Raw genomic sequence first — 12,603 nt, forward strand, 5'->3', positions numbered from 1 at the left:
CAGTATTTCTTCAGCTGCTTCCCATAAAACTACAACTTGTCTTTTACATGTCTGTTTGTGCAGTCTCATGGCAAGCTTATCAACTGGTATACAGATATGAGAGTCTTCTCATCAAACTCTTGGCAGGAAAGCCATCAAGTGTATTTCCCAAAACGTCTAAGTATTCCTTTAATTTATGCTGAATACATCAAAAAATAATTTAGGGATAATGCTTGATGCCAATGTTTCAAAATGGTACTTTTTAATAAAATTTGTGCTGACATGTATGCAGTACCTTCTTCTCTAGATTTATCCAGGTAATCCAGCTTTTTCATAGAATTAAAAAGATTATAAATTTATAATTTATAGATGCTTTGTTACACAGAACCATCTGAGAAGTCGTCCATGGAAACTGGTCGGAAAAGGACAGGCACTTTCAAAAAATACTTAGCAGAAGATTGGATAAACCATCTGTCTTTCACCGTCTTATCTTGTGAGGCAGCTGGATTCGTGACACCAATTGGTCCAAACCACCAGTGGTTCAGATACAAGCACATAACTTGAAGCCTGACAAGATGGATTCTTGCATGATCTTGTGATGTTGTGATCTTGTAAATCCAGCTGCCTCGCAAGGTAAAAGTAGATTGTCTTCCAAAGAAAAATAAGAGCATTGGTTGTTTCAGCAAATGTCCAAAACAATATGAGTTTATATACATGACAAAGTCCTTTGCTGCTGTAGGACTTGTCGACCTGAAGCAAAAAGGAAACAGCGTACTGTACCTACTGACTGTCAACATTGATATCTTTTAACCATGACTGCGGTCATTCTCTAAATGTACCCAAGTTGTTGTTATTGTAACAACAAAGATCCCCCAACCTCAACAATTAGTATTTTTAACCCAAATCACAATGTTTCCCTCACCTTAACCTAGTTGTTACTTTAACCTCACCACCATGGTTAAACCTGAACCAAGTTGTTTTTGTGTGTTAAACCTAACCAAACTTTAACCATCATAAAAGGGCTTTATTTTTTAAATGGTGATGTCATCCTGCTGACTGGGGTCAGATTGAATATAGTGTTGTTCTGAAGAGCATGGACCAACCATAGACAACTGTGTAGACTGTGGACGTAGTAGCCATGTCGTCACCCATTGGTTTGTGGACTGATGTTTTGAAGCCTCAAGTTAGTAATTTGATTGTTGCCATCTTGGATTTGACTGTCACCATCATTGTTTTTGGAGCCAGAAGTGACCATATTTTGTCGAGAGGGTGGAGCTGACCCTAGCGCTAGCTGCTAGCTTGGTTAGCACTATGCATTTACAGTCTATTGTTAACTGTGATAATGCTAATGCTAATTTTCGCTAGCGAAAACCATTAGCCCAAAACCATTACAACAAAATGTACTTACCGGAAAAACTGAACAGCTGACTCCTTAGAGGGTCTTTTATCACAATGAAACACTGAACAAGACTTTTTTAAGCGACCAGAATGTTACAGGTAACTTTCATGAACTGAAAACACACTGTGAATTAGCAGCAGCTACGCCTATACCCTGTGAATCTGGGGTTACGCCATGGTTATGTTACATAATCAATGTTGCTTTGGTAGCGACTTAGTAGCCACACCCTAAAGCGTATGCTGCTTTATTGTTTATTTTACTCTATATGTGTCCATAATTTACAAAACATCATGTATTGAAGAAGACTTGAAACTAGCGATTGAAACCACAAAATCATTAGGAAAATGTTTACTGGGGTAATAAATAAAGTGAGATGTAGGGTCATTTTCTCAGAGACTTCCATACAATCGAACTTCTTTTTGCAACCAGTGGAGTTGCCCCCTGCTGGCAATTAGAAAGGTCTAAGACACTTCTGCATTGGCTTCACTTTTCAGACAGGGAGCTTGGGACCAACTATGTGCTTTGTCGTTTCATAGGAGGACTTGTTGGTGTAAGCAAAATTAGATACTTATTAGGACTTAAACTGATTATATTAAAAATTGGCCGGTTTACTTAAGATCATCATATGATAGTTATTAAAACACTTGCACAGTTTAGCAGCTAGTATAGAGATATTAATGATGTGTAATGTTAGTTAACTAGGCAGAGTGAAGTACACATTGCGGGCAGTTCCCTGGTGGATCATTGTTATTTCAGGGCCATCCCAATGTCAGAAATCACTGTCCTCTTTGATCTGAGTTCTCTGAAGCAGCCCATATGGCTTAACATTCAGAGGGTATATTTACCTTTCTAAGTGAGGTGAAAAATGTCCTCATTAATAATAGTGGATTGTTTTGTCTCTGAGCTGTCTGGCTGGTGTAGGTTGGCTGCTGGTTGCTGAAAACAATAGTGCATCCACGCACTATAGGCCATGATAGGCCAATGGTACCACATTTAGCAGCACTGCTAATCTGAATATCAGATGCAAACATTCAGCTGCCATAAGTAGCGGCATGAAAGCTGCTTATATTTTGAAAGAGAAGGTGTGAGCGGGATTGAAATGGAAATGGTGTGTTTGTGAGAGAGCACACTCGTGTACAGGCATGTGTGCATTGGTGTGCGTTTGCATACGTGTCTAATGTGGATACCAGTGTGCCTGCACAGCTGAGGGAAGGGGAGATTTGCAGGATTGAATTTCACCTGCTGAACTTTGCAGTCTGATACGTTTTGGTGAGTGAGGTAAATCACATAGAGGGGAGACTACTGTCAGGAAGGTGACACTTGTACTGGCACTGAGGGTCACAATGGAGAGTGAAGAGGCCTGAACACTGTGTCTGTCGTGGTTGTGTCATACATGATCATTTGTTTCTGTATCTTAAGAATCATTGCCTTCTAATGTATGCTCTATAATTCCTTCTGAAGCAGTGAACCTCCTGTCTAATCTCCCAGACCCATTACTCACCGACTTACTGCCTTCCTACAAGGCAGCTTTTTGTTATCATTTTTTTTTCTTCTTCGTGTGTCGCAAAGGGAAGCGTAAAGCGTCTTATTTTGATTAAAGTGTATTTATATTGGGAGAAAAAGGAGATACAGAATCTATGAATTTCAATACAAAGAGCCTCCATCTGATCTACTTGCTGCAGCCGCATGCCACGGCAGGATGCCAGCTTATTGCAGCGGGAGGCGCTGGTTTATGAGTTCACACATGGAGTATGGTATTGTCCTCAACCCACATAATTGGCTTTTGTGTTTTCATTACGTTAATATTAGGTGGTCTGCAGAGTCTGAGTGTGGCACTGCCGCCATTTCAAAAACCTGCAATTTCAGACATGAAAAGTGATACAGCCCTTTAAATGCAGAGCATGTTTTATAACCCTGGGTATCATTAATCCCATCCTGAGACTATTGTAAAATTTGAGAGAGAAGAAGAGTTGTCCTTTAATCTGAATATGTAATTATACACTGTGTAATGCCTGCTGTCTTAAGGGAACACTAAACCAAAATACCAAATAATCACCACATGTAGTTAAGTTCAAATTTGACCGATTTGACGAATCTACTGGCAGAACATCGTTTGTCAAAGCCTTCCAAAACTGTTTCAAATCACCATTTAAAAAAAAAAGTCTTTTCTGATCTGATACCGCAATGGTTAAGGCTTGCTTAGGTTTAGAAACAAACTCTGCAGAATCTGTGGCCCTATCACAACGTCACACTGCTTTCTGCTTTGCTCACAACTGAGAAGATTCACCATTCTTTGTCATTTGAATGTACACATATGTGGTTTTGGGGCATTTGCTGATTCAGCTGTTGCTATAATGCTTTTATTTGACAGTCTTGTTTGAAAGATGCCCTGAAAAGTTTGCAGTTTGCTCCTTTGTGGAAGATGGCAATTTAGATTCAAATCAGCTACAAAAAATCATGGAGAAAAAAAAAACAGTGACAAAATATACCATAACCTCTGTAAAATGTTTTTACACCACTCCTCCAAGGAAAGCCATGTCTCTGTCATTGATTTGTCAATCAGCATGATAATAATTGCCCCTTTGCCAACAAATTGCTGAGTACATCACATTCCGTGGAACTGGGTTATGACGACGCAGTAGCACTTAGTCGAAGTAGTGTATAATTGCTATATTATAGTGTTTGGAACATACTGAAACTATGGATCAACACCCTAGATGTGGACTATGCTGCAGGCGAGGTTTGACAGGTTTCTAGGGAAGTTTTGATATGTTTTGACACAGTTTTTGCCCTGACTCTGGTCTCTAGTGGATTCCATTGTAACGACTGTGAATCCAAGCAGACTACAGCTGCTGTCCTGCATGGAGGACCGAACTACAAGCTTTTCAGAGCCATATTTCAAGCTTTCAGTGCGTAGGCTTGAAAGGTTTATATCTGACAGCTGTAGTGGCCATTTTGTCTTTCTGGTCTAGTTAGTACCTAGCTTTTTTTTACTAGAATCTTGCAACCTCAGCAGGATGATTGTGTCATGTATATACCCCGACAATTTGCATTGGCAGCCGGCTCAGCCAGGTCTCAGGGATTGTGATGTCTGCACATGGACAAAATACTGACTTGAGCAATGTCTTAATCCTTTGTGTGCAGTTCTAACACAGTACAGTGGCCATGAAACAGAGGATTTCTGTGGAAAGTGAAAAAAGCAGAAGTCCAGACACAACACGTCCGCTCTCTGCACACTTGGACGACCCAGCGCACAGTGAGGCGCAGGTGTTTGTATGTGTGGCAACTTGTCTGTACAAGCTGTACTTTCACTTTATGTGTGCGCTTGAAATGGGACTTTATTACAGTCCCCTGGGTGCCCATTGGTTTCCTTTGTCTGATCCCTCAGGCCCCATGGGAGCTCAGAGGCTTTAGTTTAACCTGACTCAAGTTCCTACACACACAGACTCACACACACTTGTCCAGTATTGCTGTATAGATCTGCCATCCGCCTTTTTCTCCAATCGACACCACAAAAAAGGGACCCCAAGGGGCCTGAGACAGCCTCCCTATTCCCCTACTCCGTGTCTGACATCAATAAAATAACGTGCAACCACTCAAACACACCTTTCTGTCACTGCCAATTTCCTGCCTGCTTACAAACATAATGCAGATGAGGAGCTGTACTGTATGAAGACCTGTGTGCGCCACAGCTTACAAAATATTGGGGGTGAAAGTAACTGATTCCAGAATGACACACAGATTTATATGGTAATGTAATAATATTACCGGGTGACTATGGTCCCCTACAAGCACTGAGTAGATGCATTGAATAAATCTGTGATTGGATGTGCCAAAATGTTCAAAGATAAAAACAGAAATAATTGTTTTTGGAGCCAAAGAGGAAGAATTAAAAGTCAGTGCTCAGGTTCAATTTCTAATGTTGAAGATCACAAACCAAGTCAGAAATCTTAGTGCAATCATTGACTCAGATGTAATTTTTGTAGCTACATTAAGACAATTACAAAATCAGCCTATTACTTAATGAATGTATAAAGACTCAAAGGACTTATGTTTCAGCAGGATTTAGAAAACAAGGTTTAGAGAAAAACTCCTACATTTTTTCGCACATTTTTCAGTCGTCTGTCTTACGCACATCTTACAGAACAGATATGCTTCTATTTTAATCCATACATTGTCTTCACAGCCTGCGTAACAGGTCCCATCACACTAATCACATTTTATGCTTTTTTCCTTTTTACGCATGTAACTACAGTGACTGTATGTTGGGCTCTGAGTGCTTCCAAAATGCGCTTGACCTACACTCTATACTGTGCCTGAACGCATCCTGTGTAGACACCGACAAACAATTGAAGCTGAAAATGTTATATACAGAATAGTGCTGATGTGAGCATTTTGATATTATGACTATTAAAGATTGACAAATGTATGTAAATAGCTGGTATTGACAGCATCATGGACAGAATCAGACTATCGAAAGTGGTCTTCAAATCCATCTGGAGCGGAGAGTGATGTGGCAACAGGTGATCATCAAAATCTCAGCTTACAGGGAACATCTTGAAAAGTCAGGATGTGGAGCTCTTTTCTTTCTGCTCTTCGCTAGATGCTTTTTGTCACTAAGTATAGAGGAGCTAACAACATACTCAGTCATGGAAATCACAGGGCCAAATGGATTCATTTTTGGCTCGATTGTACAGTCCTATAAATTTAGGTTACTGGGGAAAAAAAATAAGGACTCAAAAACACATATTGCATCTTTTCAAATTTGTAAAGGGAGACTATTTATGTTTTAGTTACCCTGAAATTGCATGTTTTCGATGAACGACTGTAGAGCTGGTTTTGTATCTGTCTCTTTAAACATTAGAAGGTAGAATTATTATGACAGTCACTTCCGACGCTCACATGATAGAGAACTTAGATGCTGGCGTCTGGCATTTTCCACGCTGGGCTGACAGAGCTGGTATATTGGTTTTAGCGGCTCTTGCTTGCAATTGCTCTAAAGCCACTAGGTGAGAACAGATGGAAAGGGAGACAAAACTGAGAGAAAGAGAGGGATAGAGATAGAGGGAGGGAGAGAGAGAGAGGAAAAAAGACTGCAGCAGTATTTTGAGAGTTGTGGTGATCTACTAAGTGATGAAAAGGTTTAATAAATCAGCATAAATATACTGCAATTTCGTGCAGGTAAGCAGTGAGTGGCTGAGCCGGTGCCTGTCCTGACAGAGAGAACTGATCTTGGTTTGGCAGATGTACTAAAGACAGACAGAGAGCTAAATAATAGTGAAAAGTGATTTTCTTTTTTTCTTTTTTTATTTTGGGCATAGCTAAAATTCATAACAGGAATCCAATTATGTTATCAGTGTTGTATAACATCCATGACAGCATTCCTGTGACAGGTGGGTAATCTCACGAAAAGTGTTTTGACAGTCCATCAAACCACAAACGCAGGCTGGAGTCTGATCCTTTCAGCTTCATTTTGAATGTCATTCTGTTTTGATTTTAATCTGTTATATGAAAGCCCTCACCACCACCACCACACAGACACGTAAACTCACACACACATGTACAAGCAACCCACATTCAAACACACACAAAACACTCATATCCCCACTGCTGCGCGCTCTGCCTCCTTCTTCTTCTTCTTCCTCCAATAAAGAGTCCCTTTCTATAGATTTTATTGCAATCCTCACCTGCCGGGGCCACACAATCTGTTCTCAGTATTTGTCCATCTCCAGTAGAGGTAATTATCTCAGCTATGCTGTAACAAACTCTGCTGTCAGATGAATGATACAGAAGCAGTAACAAGAAATAATCCGCAGTGGCTCCATTATTCTACAGCCGAAGTAGGAGCCTTTCACCTCCGTTGCTGAAAGCTTTTTTGAGATTTTGTTCTTGTGGAGAAACGGAAAAATCTATCTTTTCAATCATTTACAAATCTCAAACTGAAACATACAAACATATCATTCTTTTGTGACTTTTTCAATTATAAATGATGCTTATACAATACTAAATAGCACCAGCAAATGTGTTGCAAAGGGAACATAATGCCGCCCTAATTACATTTTCTGTCAACATAATGAGAAAATGTTATACTGGCCTCTTTTTTTTCTCACAAAGAAAAACAGACCTGACAATTTAATGTTACAAAGCATCTCCATAGGGTTTTTTTATTTTACCTCAGTTGCTAAAAGTTCATTATTGATAAGATGTAACATCAGTGAGCCGTTCTCCTTTGCTACGCTTTGTTCAGCAGGTAATTGAAGCAAACATTACTTCATCCATGCAAAGTTTGAAACTATTTTTCCAACAAATAGTGCAGAAAGTGTACTTTTACAACAACTACACTGAGTCAATTGTTGGCAATGTTAGCTAACTGCAAATGATCATTGCTTCTGGTTTAATTGTAAAGGCCTACCGCTGCTTTCTCATTAAAACACATTTATTGTGAAGCGCATACAGAAACTGATCAACAACAGCTGAGTATCAATAACATATAACGTATTGAAATAAGCTAACTTCAGCGAATGAACGAAGCCAAACATGACATATGTGAGTATTTAAAGTGGATCGCAACTGTTGGCCAATACATGATCCACTTAAAAACATCTGATCCCATCTCTTTGCCTTGACTCACAACCCTGTAAAACAACTGCAAGTAGGAACTTTTTTTTTTTTTTCAATTCTGTGCATCTTGTCTTGTTTTTAGGAGGTCTTTGCAAAAGCTTTTAGTTTTTTACCTCTCCTGCACTGGTGTTTGTTCACTTTGAATCTAGTATAGTATATGTAGGTAAAAGTGTTTTATTACAATATGTGGACGTCTTTGGGTACAAATTATATATATATTTTTTGCAAAACAAAATTATTTCTTTCATGTGCAAACAAATAAATAAAATAGACAATAAATAAACAAAAAGAGGTGAGAAGGTATGAATGGGCAATTTAAAATAATACAAATCTACAAGATTTAGACAATTTAAGTGATATGTTAATGACATAACAATGATTAGAACAATAGTAATAATAAAACTTAACTCTACAACAGTCCATAATAATATTGTGAAATTATTCCAACCAAAATAACATATAAGTATCCTTTAAATTAATTACACAACGTAAATATAGAGAGTGAATGAGGCAAAAGGTAATTGATCTGGAAAAATATTGATAATCTCACAAGGAGGGACTCAAAAGTTTAAGGAGATTTTCAGCTCAAACTACAGGGAGAGTTAACTGAAGACCATCTTTGTATCGCTTCTGTCTTTAATATTTCTTTCTTAATCTGTCCAGTTTCCAGCCATTCTTGAAAAATGGAGCTTGTTTGTAAACAAAAGAACTTATATTGCTTGTTAGTTATCGGCAACACAACTGTACAAGTTGTGGATTCAAATACGTCATCATTGGAGTCTTGTGATTGGTTCAGTCTCTCCACGTGAACGTGTCTTTCATCAGATGGATATCACCCTTTATGTTCTTGTCCCTGCAATTTTCCTGCTTTCATTCATAACACAGCTGCACTGGCACTTTCCCTGAGATGTTATTATGTCTTGAGGTGGGACATTGGCAGTACAGATTTCCCTGAATATCGATTCCTGCTCTCATTCACACATGACCCCATGCAGGAAATGTTTCAGGGATAGACTGCATTTGTGAAAGGGGCTATAGTCACTGAGTTTTTTTTTTTTTTTTCTTGGCATGATATTGGACGCATATTTTAGTTTTAAGAAACATGTTTAAAAAAAAATGGTAAAAACCACAAAATACAACTTGGCAAACTTTAGACACATTAAAAACTGTCTCTCTCTGGATGCAGCCAAGATATTTATGCATGCTGTGATCCTTTCCCATATGTCTTGTTGCATTACATGTTGGAGGCAGGCTGGAGAAACAGCCATAAAACCACTAGAGTATATAAAATGATAAAATGCCAGTGCATTATCATCACTGTAGGATACTGAAGAAATACAATTTCCTGATCTTTGAGAATTTTAGATTATATTCAAACTTGTTTATAAAATTTTAAATGGTTTGGCCCCTCCTCTATTAAGTAACTTTGTGTATTTTCTCACAAGGAGGGACCCAAAAGTTTTAGGAACTCTATAAAATCCTTAAGAATATCCTCTATATGAGATTGTACCATTTCATCTCGCTGCATTTGGGCAGTCAGTATTCTCTATGAAAGCCACACCTTAGTGCAACGCTTTACCTGGCGACATGAAGCGCTGCAGCTCCATCAGCACTTTTAAAACCAAATTAAAACATCTGCTAAAAGCTACTCAACTCTGTAACCACTGACTCTACATTTTATCTCTTCTTTTATCTCTCTTCTTCTCATGAATGCAAATAGTCTTTCTTGTAATTTGACAAGAATACATTTGTCATTTCTGGTTGTTCTGGTTGCACATCACATTGATGTGCTATTGTACGTAACTTTGTATTATGTCCTGTGTGTTTTTTGCTTTGTTCTGTTTGTTATTGTGCTGTTACATGTTTTAACTGTGACCAGCTGAAGGAACTACAGATGAAAATTAGCTATAAGCTAACTCTGATACAGTACATCAAATGATAACATTTATGTTTAACACTGTACTTGGTCCCTTACAAATAAAAGAAATAAAAGTAAAATGTAACTGTGGTGAGATAACCAAAAAACTCCTTAAACCCTTGAATATCTGAAAAGGTAAATTAAATCAGTGTCTCATTCAAAAACAGCCTCGTAATAAATGGAAGCCTGTGTTAATTAACAACTCAATGAAGTGTAATTAGGAAAAAAAGTGTAACATAAAAGGTAGCTTTTCTTTTGTTATGGTTACTCCAATAAGCCTCATTCTTTCTCACTCCCTCACAGAAACACACACATACACATGACCTACTCTCATTTTAAGCATGGTCTCTATACAGCCTTAAATAGCCCTCTTTTTCACTGGTCCATCACTTAGGGATACAATGTGCACGAGCTCCAGTGAACATGCTGAATGATGGCATATTTGCCTCTGCTTCTTCTTTCTCTGCCGAAGCTCTCCTCCCATGGGCCATGTTTGCATCTTCTCTGTTGTGGCCAAGGTAAGATTAATCATTAATCAGCCCTCCCTCCGTTCCAGCCCATCTGTGTGTGGGCTCATCCTCAATAAAAAGACCCTAACCATCCCTTCATTCTTTCTCTCGTTTTTGGGACTTCTATGCAGTAGCTTTTTTGTTTTATGCTACAAACAATGTTTTAATCCTCTTTGGATTGTGGACATATTGCATCAAAGGCAAAAAAAAAATCCATTTGCTTTACACGAGAGACTAGATTCAGGATGCAAACCTATTTTACTGTAATCTAGTTTGAAAACATTTTACGTTAGCATAAATGTTTACCTCTGAATGTGATTAATGAAAACTCTTAAACTGGGATTTACCGCTACACAGTCTAATAATCCAATTATCCAGGCCAGCAATGTGTGCATATCTATTATTTCTGGACTTATATTTTATTTAAACTCTTATAAGCCTGTATTTTAAAACCTGTTCCATAGTAAGTTGGCATTGACTGAATTTAAATCATGATGAACACCTTGCGGTTGGATCTGTTTTCCCCTTTTTTCCGTTTAAATTGGCACTGTTGATTTTCAATAGCTTACATTGAAAATTTATAACACTTGCGGCATATGAATGATAGAGTCACACTCTAATCAGCTCTTAATTACAGTCTGTCATCACCTACGGTGTAATTTTCTGGTTTTACTCACTAACTATGTGGTGTTACTTGAGTTGGCCCTTAGAGGCCTCGCAGACCAGGAGAGCAGAGGACTGCGGCCCCACAGCTGCTTTTCTCATTCTCATCTCTAGACTGTTGACTTCATTTCCTGCAGGCCTTGCCTCAGGACGCTTTTGTCTGCTTTTTCACTCCTCTGGTTTTCTGTTCCTTCTCATTTTCTCCCCTGTTCTCTCTGGATGTTTGTTTCTCTCTATGTGTCTCTTACTGTGTCTATTTTTCTAATTTCTACTCACTGTTCACTTCTTTCTCAGCTCCTGTCTCTGCTTTGCTCTCCGCTGACGGCGACCCACCTGAACTTCCCAAATCTCCCCCATCTGCCAGAACAAAAAACTCAGTCACAGGCAAATTTCTCACAATGAAAACATTTTAAGAGACACCATCTCCTAAACAAAGCATGGCAAATTACTTTTTGACTTAAATGTGAACCGCATGCATTTGAGCAAACAGTAGCCAGCTGACAAACACGTGCACCAAGTCCAACTTAACCTACTTTATTTTCAGCCGGCCATTGCTGTTGCCAGGTTTCAACTTTAATCCGCTTCTATTGGTGCAACTGCACGCTAAGTAGCTGCTGCAAAAGTACAGTAGTAACACATCAATAAATATTAAACTTCTGACCTCACAGAGGTGTGTGCATGTGCATGCTTGTGTGTGTGTATGTGTGTGTGGGGCCCCTGCTTTAGCTATTTAAATGACTTTTTTAAAAGCGAGTGGTTCATCAGCAGGTCAACCTCAGAGAGATGCAGGGTGATTTATGGTGTCTGCAGGAGGGAGGAGGAAGAAGGAAGGGGTGAGGGAGGGCAGGGGAAGGAGGGAATCTAACACCCCATTCAGAATGGGATGTTTTGGCAGCCTGCATGTTTGGTGCCCCTGCCGTGACAAACTGTGTTGATGCTGTGGATAAAAAATAGGCCAAGGTGCTTTCATGAACATCGAACTGTGAAAAAACATTAAAAAAGGAGATTTTACACAAGCTGCATCCCACTTCCTACACCGCCCCCAACCCCTTCTCCGCTCATATACAATGACAAAGCATAACATTTACCTCTGAACAAGGCTCCGTCACATGAGCAGCAAAGTCAAAACTTTTTTTAGATTCACAAGCCATCTCACACTTAGATTTAATTGCTCAAAAACATGTACACGTCTCCTTTACTATACAGAGTACACTTTAGATGATAGTTTATTGGATGGAATTGCATGATCTGAATGACAGCCATGACTGACCAGCCAGGTTCAATACCCCCCTGCTGTGCTTCCCTCCTATACTCATGCATTTCTTCCTTTCGTCTTGGGCTTCGCTTTAATCACAATCACTCATGACTTCCTATCCATCTCCCTTTCTCTTCTTTGAGTCTGGCCAGCTCTCATACTCCAGTGTCCCTCTTATTAAAAGCATATATCTGTCATGTTGGGATCTATTAGTTGTGACATTCAGCACAGAAATGGTAATATTATCAGTGAGGAGATC

Source organism: Thunnus thynnus, chromosome 15, assembly GCF_963924715.1.
Source record: "Thunnus thynnus chromosome 15, fThuThy2.1, whole genome shotgun sequence".
In the NCBI taxonomy this organism is placed as follows: domain Eukaryota; kingdom Metazoa; phylum Chordata; class Actinopteri; order Scombriformes; family Scombridae; genus Thunnus; species Thunnus thynnus.